Source organism: Cetorhinus maximus, chromosome 17 (genome assembly GCF_964194155.1).
Source record: "Cetorhinus maximus chromosome 17, sCetMax3.hap1.1, whole genome shotgun sequence".
Lineage (NCBI taxonomy): Eukaryota > Metazoa > Chordata > Chondrichthyes > Lamniformes > Cetorhinidae > Cetorhinus > Cetorhinus maximus.
This window is the reverse complement of record NC_135895.1, coordinates 21,183,006-21,193,064: the sequence shown is the minus strand read 5'-3', so window position 1 is coordinate 21,193,064 and position 10,059 is coordinate 21,183,006. Positions and strand designations below refer to the sequence as shown.

Genomic DNA, 10,059 nt, shown 5'->3' with positions numbered 1-10,059 from the left:
AAGACATTTAAGAAACTGAAACTTTCCCCTTCCTAGTGGTCAACAAGGGAAAAGATTGTCAGGAATTCCCACTCTTGATAACTGTCCGTAGGCTCTTACTGGACAAGATTAGGAGGGGGTGGGGATTTTTTTTTACAGATAATCAATGTTTTGTTTTTCTGAAGTTATTTTATTACATTTGTTTTTTGTACATTCCATCTCTTCTTGCGCATTACTCTTTCCCTAACTCATTCTCTCTCAATTAGGCATAAGAGTCAGTTGAGTGTAACTTTTATTTTTGCATAAAGTCAAGAGACCAGGCTATCATTACAGAAAGCAAACAAGTGGACAATTTCAAAATGAACATTCTTTTCAGCAAACCAAAACATAAGTTAAAAAAAGCAAAATACTGTGGATGCTGGAAATCTGAAACAAAAACAGAAAATGCTGGAAAAGATCGGCAGGTCTGACAGCATCTGTGGAGAGAAAGACAGAATTAGCATTTCGAGCATTTTAGAACTCTGAAGGAGAATCATACGGACTCGAAATGCTAACTCCGTCTTTCTCCCCACAGATGCTGTCAGACCTGCTGAGTTTTTCCAGCATTTTCTGTTTTTGTTTCAAAACATAAGTAACATGGTTTACACTTTAATTTATGGTTCCTGCATAGCTACAGGTTAGAAATACAATATTTTGTGCAAATGTATTAAAAGTTATTATTTTCAAAGTTTAACATGAGAAAGATTAAATATAGCAAAATTACCTAAAATCTTGAACAGTTATATAAACGGTGGGGCTTTAATAACAAGAACTAAAAACACAATAAATAAGAAAAATGTGGATTTTCCTTCTTCAACACATATCTCAAATAGCATATCCAAAAAAAAACCTTCCCTACCCAATAACCAAAGGCTTCTACTTCAGCACATACTAGCCTCCATTCTTCCATTCATTAATTTTAATAGGGCAACACAAGTTTGCAAACGTCAAAGTGAAAACTCCATGTCTGTAATTGAGAAGTTTAATCCCGAACATCCCTTCTTACTTGAAAAATTGGATAGTCCTTCCAGGGTTTTTCACTGTTAATTTAACCAATTTTATACCACTCTTCTTGTCTTTTCTCTCAAATGCATATCAATATAAGCTATTCAGCCATTCAGAACATGTCACAACACAAAAGAAAAAAAGTAAGTTTTGACTGAACAGTTCTTCCTGTCACTCATAATTTAGAGTCAACGCACGAAGGTTGTCCTCTTGAGCAAGGTACTGGAGGAGAACTTGTGCTGTTGAAAATGTAGTCTAGCACAAAGCCAGCACCTCCAGGAGAAGATGAAGGGGAAAGCTTTTTTAAAATCATAGTTACAAAGAGGAGCAAAATAAATCTCCACTGATTGTGGGATCATGAATGAAGCAGACAGTTCTTCTTAAACAATGATTAAAATTGCAAATATATACCCATATTTTACATCAAAATAAGAGAGGCCTTTATTAGTTTGTCTTATTTAATAGGGCACATGTGAAGTTGCTATCAGTGAAGCTAATCTTGTACTGGGAAATATCTCAGAGGTTGGTGCAGGTGAATTACATTTAACGAAATATAAATGAGGTGTTCAGAAAGTTTACTGAGGGTGGTAATCTAACTAAAATGTAAAATGCTGACAGGAAATGTACAGAAAATATTTAAGAATGCTTAACTGGTATGGGGTTCTGATGACAAGGAACAGAAACCCAACACTGTATATATTTTAAAACTTTATCCTTATTGCTATTTCTTATTTTTGAACTGGACTTTTCTGCTAAACAAAGGCAATTTTAAGATGTCTAGAAGTTATCCTCATCAGTCTCCAGAACAGAGGAATTCTTTTCTCCGTTTCGGGAATCTCACACCTCATTATGTCTAAGGAGCTACCGACAGACAACCTGTGGGTCTGGTCAGACCAATTTCAAAGGGAGCTACAGGAAGGCCATTTGCATTCGATAAGTCAATCTTGCTAGGGGAGTCAGTGGGTCTACAGGGACAACGGCTTCCCAAATGCCAGGCCCTCAACATAAATGGCACCCCTTTCACCCCATCATGGCTGAAATATTATCAGTCCTGAAAGCAAAGCCAATTCCAAATGTTGGATAAACATCCCTTTTTGAAGGGAAGAAGATCACATGACCCAAGACTTTGGCCTTTTGAACAATTTAATATTACCTTTCTGAGCTACACACCCAGTTTGCTGTTTTACCATCCCACTGGCAAGCCACAAAGAAGCTGGCTCTGTCCAGACAGGACAACTGGCCCACTTAACCTGACTCTGCTGGGAGATTTTGTACTATCAGCTTCAGGACCAACTCAATCTCTGTGTACCTACCTCATCTTGTGACATCAACAACACCTGAAAAGCGGATCTTACAACATCGGTTTCTGGCCAGCTGAGCTCGAAATGCCTACCTGAAAGAATCCCTCATTGGACTCTGGCTTTGGGACTCTGGAACTCACAAGAACCGATATTCAGCTTCTCTGTGGTCCTTGTACTGTAAACCTCCTTTTCTCTATCCGCCCCCTTTACTGTGTGAATGCAGAGCGGGACGTTGCAGACACTCCTTTTGTGGATTTTGAATGTGTGAAATAAACCAAACCTCTGAGTTAATCCTAACTTGAGTTTGCTGTGGATTATTAGTAAAATTGGATCACTAAAAAATCGAGGGGTTGGGCAGAATATGCCACCACTTAATCTTTAAAACAAACTAATTCAAAACACCTTCTGTTTACGGACAGGTGATAAGAGTAAAATAGTGCTCTTTGAGCTGACCTCCCTCCTGTCCATAACACTGATAAGATAAAAGAAGGAAAAGTACAACTGTGAGATGGCTTTAAAACATGCTGTGCCTTATCCAAAAGCCCAGGGTGTATTGAAATGGAGTTTGAAATCTATTGTGAGTTCACAGGAGCACAATGAGATTAGGGGAGATTTGTGGTCAAAATGAGGGTTTTGGGAACATAAAGATAGCATGAAATGGGACTCAAACTAAACAAATGCACTTTCTGTCCTTTCTAAGTCTTGTAGACGAAACAGTAAGTTGCATGTACTTTACTTCAAAATGCCCCACTCAAACAACTGGCATATTTCATGATTACATACTCTGTTTTAACTTAAATTATGTCGCCATATTATTATCCAATGATGGCATTACATAGTTTTCAATCAATGCAGCTCAGCATTTATGCTCTTAAGCAGTGTGTTCATGGTTAAAGAGACAATAGCAATCCTGCCACAAGTATGTGGACCCCGATTGAGGATAGATTTGGGCTTGGCAGTGATGCTCCCTGTGATAAAATTGCTTGCTGGTATTTATTGTCAAGGCTCAGACGGGGATAATATAAGGTAATATTGTGTACTGTTATCAGTAAGACACTGCTGTGTACTGGTATCGGTAAGGCACTGCTGTGTACTGTTATCAGTAAGGCACTGCTGTGTACAGTTATTGGAAAGGCACTGCTGTGTACTGTTATCGATAAGGCACTGCTGTGTACTGGTATTGGTAAGGCACTGCTGTGTACAGTTATTGGAAAGGCACTGCTGTGTACTGGTATCGTTAAGGCATTGCTGTGTACGGTTATTGGAAAGGCACTGCTGTGTACTGTTAGCTGAGTTGGCTTGATGGCTGGTGTGTAGATCAGGTTAATGGCAACAGCATGGGGTTCAGTCCCTGTTCTGGCTGAGGTATACTTGAGGGTGAGGGGGGGGGGGGGGGGGGGGTGGGGTTGGGGGGCCTGCGTCATCGCCCTGCCCCACAGCAAAGAAATCACAGCACTCTCCCATGGTTCGGCAAATATTCGCCGAGGATCTGCCTTTGGGCAAAGAACTCAAGAAGAAGACGTTGTATTGTAGGAAACACGGCAGCCAATTTGCACACTTCAAGGTTGATCAAACAGCAATGTGATAATGACCAGATAACCTGTTTTTGATGTTGATTGTAAAGCTATATTGTGCACTGGTGTCAGAAAGGTTCTGAACTTCACTTTTACATGAACGTTTACTGTTAACATTTACTGTTTGCTTTCCTATATGTTGATAGTTTGTCCTTGTCACCTTTGTTATTTTATTGCTTTGTGATGAGTTTTGGATACATGGCCCCTTATATGTCAATTGCTCATATTTTAATTTGGTCACAATAAAGCCCCATTACTCCAGTGTACAAAATTGTTAGATTGTCGAGCCCACTGAAACAATGCTGGCAGCTGGAAGACCAGCGAACCCCAAGCTGATTGTGTTTTATTCATTCATGAAATGGGGGCATAGCTGGCTAGGCCAGCATTTGTTGCTCATCCCTAATCGCCCTTGAACTGAGTGGCTTGCTAGGTCATTGCAAAGGGCAGTTAAGAGTCAACCACATTGCTGTGTGGGTCTGGAGTCACATGTAGGCCAGACCAGGTAAGGATGGCAGATTTCCTTCCCTAAAGGATATTAGTGAACCAGATGGGTTTTTACAACAAATCAACGAAGGTTTCATGGTCATCATTAGACTTTTAATTCCAGATTTTTTCTTTAGTGAATTCAAATTTCACCATCTCCCCTGGTGGGATTCAAACCCAGGTCCCCAGAGCATTACCCAAGGTCTCTGGATTACTAGTCCAGTGACAATACAACTCCGCCACCCCAATTCAATTATTGTCCTTTCGTTCTGACGGAAGAATTTAAGAAGCATCCTTTTGTTACAACTATAAGGTTTATAAGATTAAAAGCAAAATACTGCGAATGCTGGAAATCTGAAACAAAAACAAAAATAGCTGGAAAAACTCAGCAGGTCTGACAGCATCTATGGAGAGGAAGACAGAGTTAACGTTTCGAGTCCATATGACTCTTCATCAGAACTGAAGAGAAATTAGTTCTCTTCAGTTCTGATGAAGAGTCATACGGACTCGAAACGTTAACTCTTGTCTTCCTCTCCACACGTTTATAAGATTGTTACGTTTCGGAACTGTGCCTTTAATTTAGGGTAAAATAGAGGGGGTCATGTGACCTGTTCTGAAACCTGCTCGACAACAGCTTGGGGTGGTTAAAGATCAAAGGAAAGCTTAGATTGTTTTAATGAGAAGAAAGTTATTTACACTTCTCAGGAGCGCAGAATCACAAAATTGTGGAAGGAGGCCATTTGTGTCTGCACCAGCTCTCTGAATGAACAATTCCCTTAGCACTGTTCTCTCATCTTCTCCCCATAACCCTCCACATTCTTCCTTTTCAGATAATAAACTTGAAGACAATGGCAGCAGCCTGTATGTTAACAATGGAGACTGAGTCTCCACATCCCAGAGAAGTGTTGACAATGCCAAAACAGTTGTGTTTTAAACTGCCCATTTAGTTTCAAAATGAAAGAGAGTTGAGCACTCAAGGATAGCTAATTAGCATTTCTATCTAGATACAAGGACCATGTGATTCATTTTGCCATTGGGAAAGATGATGAGGAAGCCATTGTAAAGATCAAGTTACAAGCTTTTCTGGAGTGTCACTGAGTATCACAGTCAGTGCTTTGGAGTCTTACTGGATCCAGGAGCGAGGGAGCAACTAGTGGCTAAAACTGTCTGTATAGTTCACCATGCAGGCATGCAGGTAGAAGCTCGCACTTTGGTTCAAAAGTCCAAATTCATAGGGAGTTAAAGCAAGGCTGGAAGAGTTGCCTAGAGAGAGTCTCTAGGAAAAGAAAACCTGACTGTGAAAGAAAGCTCTAAGATTGCAAGTTACCAGATTTCAAAAAGAAAAAAAAACAACATTAAACCCTCTGGGGCTAATAACTCTGGTTTGATTCTGAGAAAGTTGAATGTCTATGTAAAGTACACCTGTGAAATGTGTTTCTTCGGTTGGGCTGAGAATAAAAACAGGATATTCCATTCTGTGGTTTAAAATATAAGTTGCCTTTAGTTTGTAGTGTTTTAGTCATTATTTACAGTAAATGTATTCAAATGTGAAATCTTGATGTGTCATTCAGCTATTAACTGGAAGTTCAAATTTCTTTTTTTTAAATTATCGGTCTCTACGGGGATCATAACAAATACTTTTTGCAAATCGTGTAATCTGATTGTGCTGCAGTTAGACATTGTCACTCCGCCCCTAGTTTTCTTACGTGAAATTTTTTTTGCATCCTATCTCACCCGACCTTCCAACTCAGGCTAGGCGGGACCTGGGCAGTGCAGTACATCCCCGGGGCCTAGAGTCAAAGGGCAGCTCTATTGAATACAAGAAGGCCATGCCCCCTTTTTTTACGGCACTAGCTGAAGTAAACCAGGTAAGTTAAAGGTCCAGCCAGGTTTTAAGATCCTTGGCAGGGCAGGGAGAAGGTAAGTGTTTAAAGTTAATGGGTAGGATTTGGGGGAAGGTCGGGTCGGGCCTCAGGTGGGGGGATGAGGAGGGTTGGGTCAGGCCTTGGGGCTTGGTCTCAGGGTGTCGGGTCGTGCTGCACCTAGGGAGTGGGTGTCAGATCGGGCCTTGGTGGGGGGAGTGGGGGAGGTCGTGTCAGGTCTCTGGGGGTTGAGGGTTTAGGGGGTCAAGCTGGGCTACAGCGGTGGCAGGAGGGTAGGGGAGGGTGTGAGATCAAGCCTCGGGGTTGGGGTGGGGGGGTGGGTGTTGCGTCGGGCCACAGCTCAGGGTTGGGGGGGGCGGTGTCGGGTTGGGCCTCGGGGGCTTGGGGTTTAGGTCAGCCCTTTTGGGGAGGGGTGTGTGGAGGGGTTGGGTCAGAACTTGGGTGGGGTGGGGGTGTCGGGTTGGGTTGGATCAGGCCACATTGGGGTGGCTGGGGTGAGAGTTGGGTCTGGCACGGGGAGGAAGGGGGTGAGTCTGGCCTGACACGGGGAGGGAGGAGGTGAAAATTGGGCCTGAAACAGGGAGGGAGGGTGTGAAAGTTGCGCCTGACAAGGGGAGGGAGGGGGTGAAAATTGGGCCTGAAACAGGGAGGGAGGGTGTGAAAGTTGCGCCTGACAAGGGGAGGGAGGGGGTGAAAATTGGGCCTGACACAGGGAGGGAGGGGGTGAAGGTTGCACCTGACAAGGGGAGGGAGGGGGTGAAAATTGGGCCTGACACAGGGAGGGAGGGGGTGAAGGTTGCACCTGACAAGGGGAGGGAGGGGGTGAAAGTTGTACCTGACAAGGGGATGGAGGTGATGAAAGTTGGGCCTGACACGGAGGGAGGGGGTGAAAGTTGCACCTGACAAGGGGAGGGAGGGGATGAAAATTGCACCTGACAAGGGGAGGGAGGGGGTGAAAGTTGGGCCTGGCACAGGGAGGAAGGGGGTGAAAGTTGGGCCTGTCAAGTGGAGGGAGGGGGTGAAAGTTGGGCCTGGCATGGGGAGGGAGGGGGTGAAAATTGGGCCTGACACGGGGAGGAAGGGGGTGAAAGTTGGGCCTGGCACGACGAGGGTGGGGGTGAGAGCTGGGCTTGGTTGTGGATGGGGGAAGGGGTGAGATTCAGGCCTGGCCAGGATGGGCGGGGGTGCTGGTTAGAATCGGGCCTGCTGGGTGGGAGGGGGGATGATTTCCTGTGAGGGTGGGGGGAATCCAGTGGGTTGGGGAGTTCCCTTCGGGGGTGCAGTCCCTTGGGGTCCCGTGTGGGTGGTAGTCCTGGGGGCTCGGGGGGAGACGCCTGGGGTGTCAGGGGGGCTGGGGGAATCCTGTTGGGGATAGTTGACGGGTTGGATGGGGGTCGGGGTGTGGGGGAAATCCCGTGTGGGGGCCGGTGTGGGTCTGTACAGTGACTACCCAGAAGTTAGAAGAGGTTTTAATTCCCCTAACATTTTCTGGGCAATTCTGATGTAACCCAGTCAGAACCATCCAAAGTTTGCGATTTAAATCACATTTTCGGATGGTTCCCAGAGCAGGGCAATTTCCCAGGGGAAGTTTGCACTTCTGGGCAATTGCTGTGCAAACCCTTACCTGTGAACTTCCAGGGTGACGGGGGGAGAGGGTGTTCCCCAGCGCATCTTTGGGGTATCCCCCTCCCCAATAAAACACCCTGGACCTCGAAAGTTACAGCCCATTATGTTTGTGAATAAGCATTCTTTGTGCCTCCTGTTTAAAATGGAGCAATTAACATCATGCATGAAGATTAGAGAAGGGTTAGTCAGAAATTTAAATTTTGTCTTTGCATTTAGTTACACTTCACTGGACATGTCATATAGACAATGCCTGGTTGATGGCTTTTGAAGGAGTATTTGTGGTTCAGAGGTTTGTGGCCATGTTTTAACTATATACCCAAAGTTATTTATACACTGTATAAGTAATCTGCTTCTATTCATATCCAGATTCAAATCTATAAATAAGCAAAGGCTACATTACTGAGAATGTTGCTGATTCTGTCATCACATTGCTATACTTATAACAATCCAATTTCTGGTATTGCAAGGTTTTAAAATATCAATATTAATAGTGTTTTATTACCTGGGCAATACACAAATCCAAAACACTGAGTGAACAAGACAAAACAGAGAATTGATGGCAGTTGATTGTACTGAAGGTGAGGCATTAGGTAAAATGATGTTACTAACTAAAGAAAGAACTTGCATTTATATAGCACCTTTCACAACCTCAGGATGTTGAAGATGCTTTACAGCCAATGAAGTACAATGAATTGTAACATATACAGTAGTGTAATATTGGAAACGTGGCAGACTGGTCCCAGAGCAAGCCTCATGATGCCTGCTGCTACAGAGTCCAGTTTCTTTTTATTTTCAATGCTAAGAACAGCTGTAAGCCAGAGTTGAAACAATTTTAACATTTTGAGTTTTGCGCAATATTTTGAAACTTTGTAAAACTTAAATAAACGTTTAACATTTATTAATTTCTAAGAAGATAGGTGTTTGACAATGAGATGGATGGATGACTTCCAGCCTTCCCTCCTCGATGACAACGTAGATCAAAGAGTAGATGATATAGACAGGCCTAAAATTCAGAGATAAAAACAAAAAAACTGCAGATGCTGGAAATCCAAAACAAAAAAAATTCACCCTGCTCCTTCACAGTCTCTGTGTACAGACCAGTTCTCTGGTCTGTTTCTCCTGCTTGCTGCCAGTGGTGAATGTTTCAGTATGGCAGTGAGATGCCAGTCTGATGAGTTTAAGAGTTCACAATGGCAGTTCCGCTAATGTCCATTTTGCATCTCCATGCGAGTCTCTGGAGAGTCTTCACCTTCTGACAATTTCTCATCACTTTCCAGTGTTTGATGTAGTTCATGTATGATGCTGAGTAGAACATGGACTGTTTTCTTCTTAGCTCAAGCTTATCTTCAACACTTTCTTTAATGTGAGGAAGACGTTGTAGTTCCTTACCCAGTGCCTCCAGCTGATGTAAGGTTTCATGTCTATCAGGATGCGGTTGGGTGACTTTTGCTAATGCATCATACTCTTGACAATTTTTTCCGAATTCTTGTAAAATCTGCTTTTTACATTCTGAGATCTTGTCATGTGCTGCTGCAATGTTACTTTCTATGTCTTTTGATATTTTCTCATAGTTCAGCATTTCCCTCAGGTTCATATCATACACAAACAATGTTTTTCCCATAGAAAATTCACATTGCTCCAATGTACCAAGCATGCGCTGGTGTTGGCTATACCCCCTCCTCCTGCGATCCTAAATTACACCACTTAATGAAGCTTTTCAGGAGTAGGTTAACGCACCGATCATCACCAGCACTATCTCCATCAGTTAGAAGCTGCTTACGTATAACTTCATCGTCTGTGATGTTGGTGAGCTAATCAGTGTTGAGACATGGAAAGTATGACAAAGGTTCAAGAGTTAACCTCATTGTGGCACAAAGACAGGAAGGTGCTCATGATGATAGGCATGTCCACGCATGAAACTTATGACTATGCTTGATTGTACTCTGCTTATGTAACTTCCCTTCAAACTGATATTAATAAAAGTGAAATAAGAATGCTGTGGTATTTAAGACTCACACTTAATTCAGCATTGTTGAACTATTTGTTTATTACCATCAGCTTCCTACCTTCCAAGATTGTCTAGCATTCAAGATTTTCTTTTGGGCAGTCTTCTCCTGTGATTCAGAGCTCGGTATCTGTCAGAAAAAAAAGTTTGAGACAATTCAGACT

The 10,059-nt window shown here is 43.1% G+C and overlaps 1 pseudogene; it reads right to left on the bottom strand.

Moving 5' to 3' along the window:
* Positions 1 to 9,088: 9,088 nt before the first annotated feature.
* LOC144692731 (THO complex subunit 7 homolog pseudogene) lies at positions 9,089 to 9,552 on the bottom strand (annotated as a pseudogene).
* Positions 9,553 to 10,059: the final 507 nt, after the last annotated feature.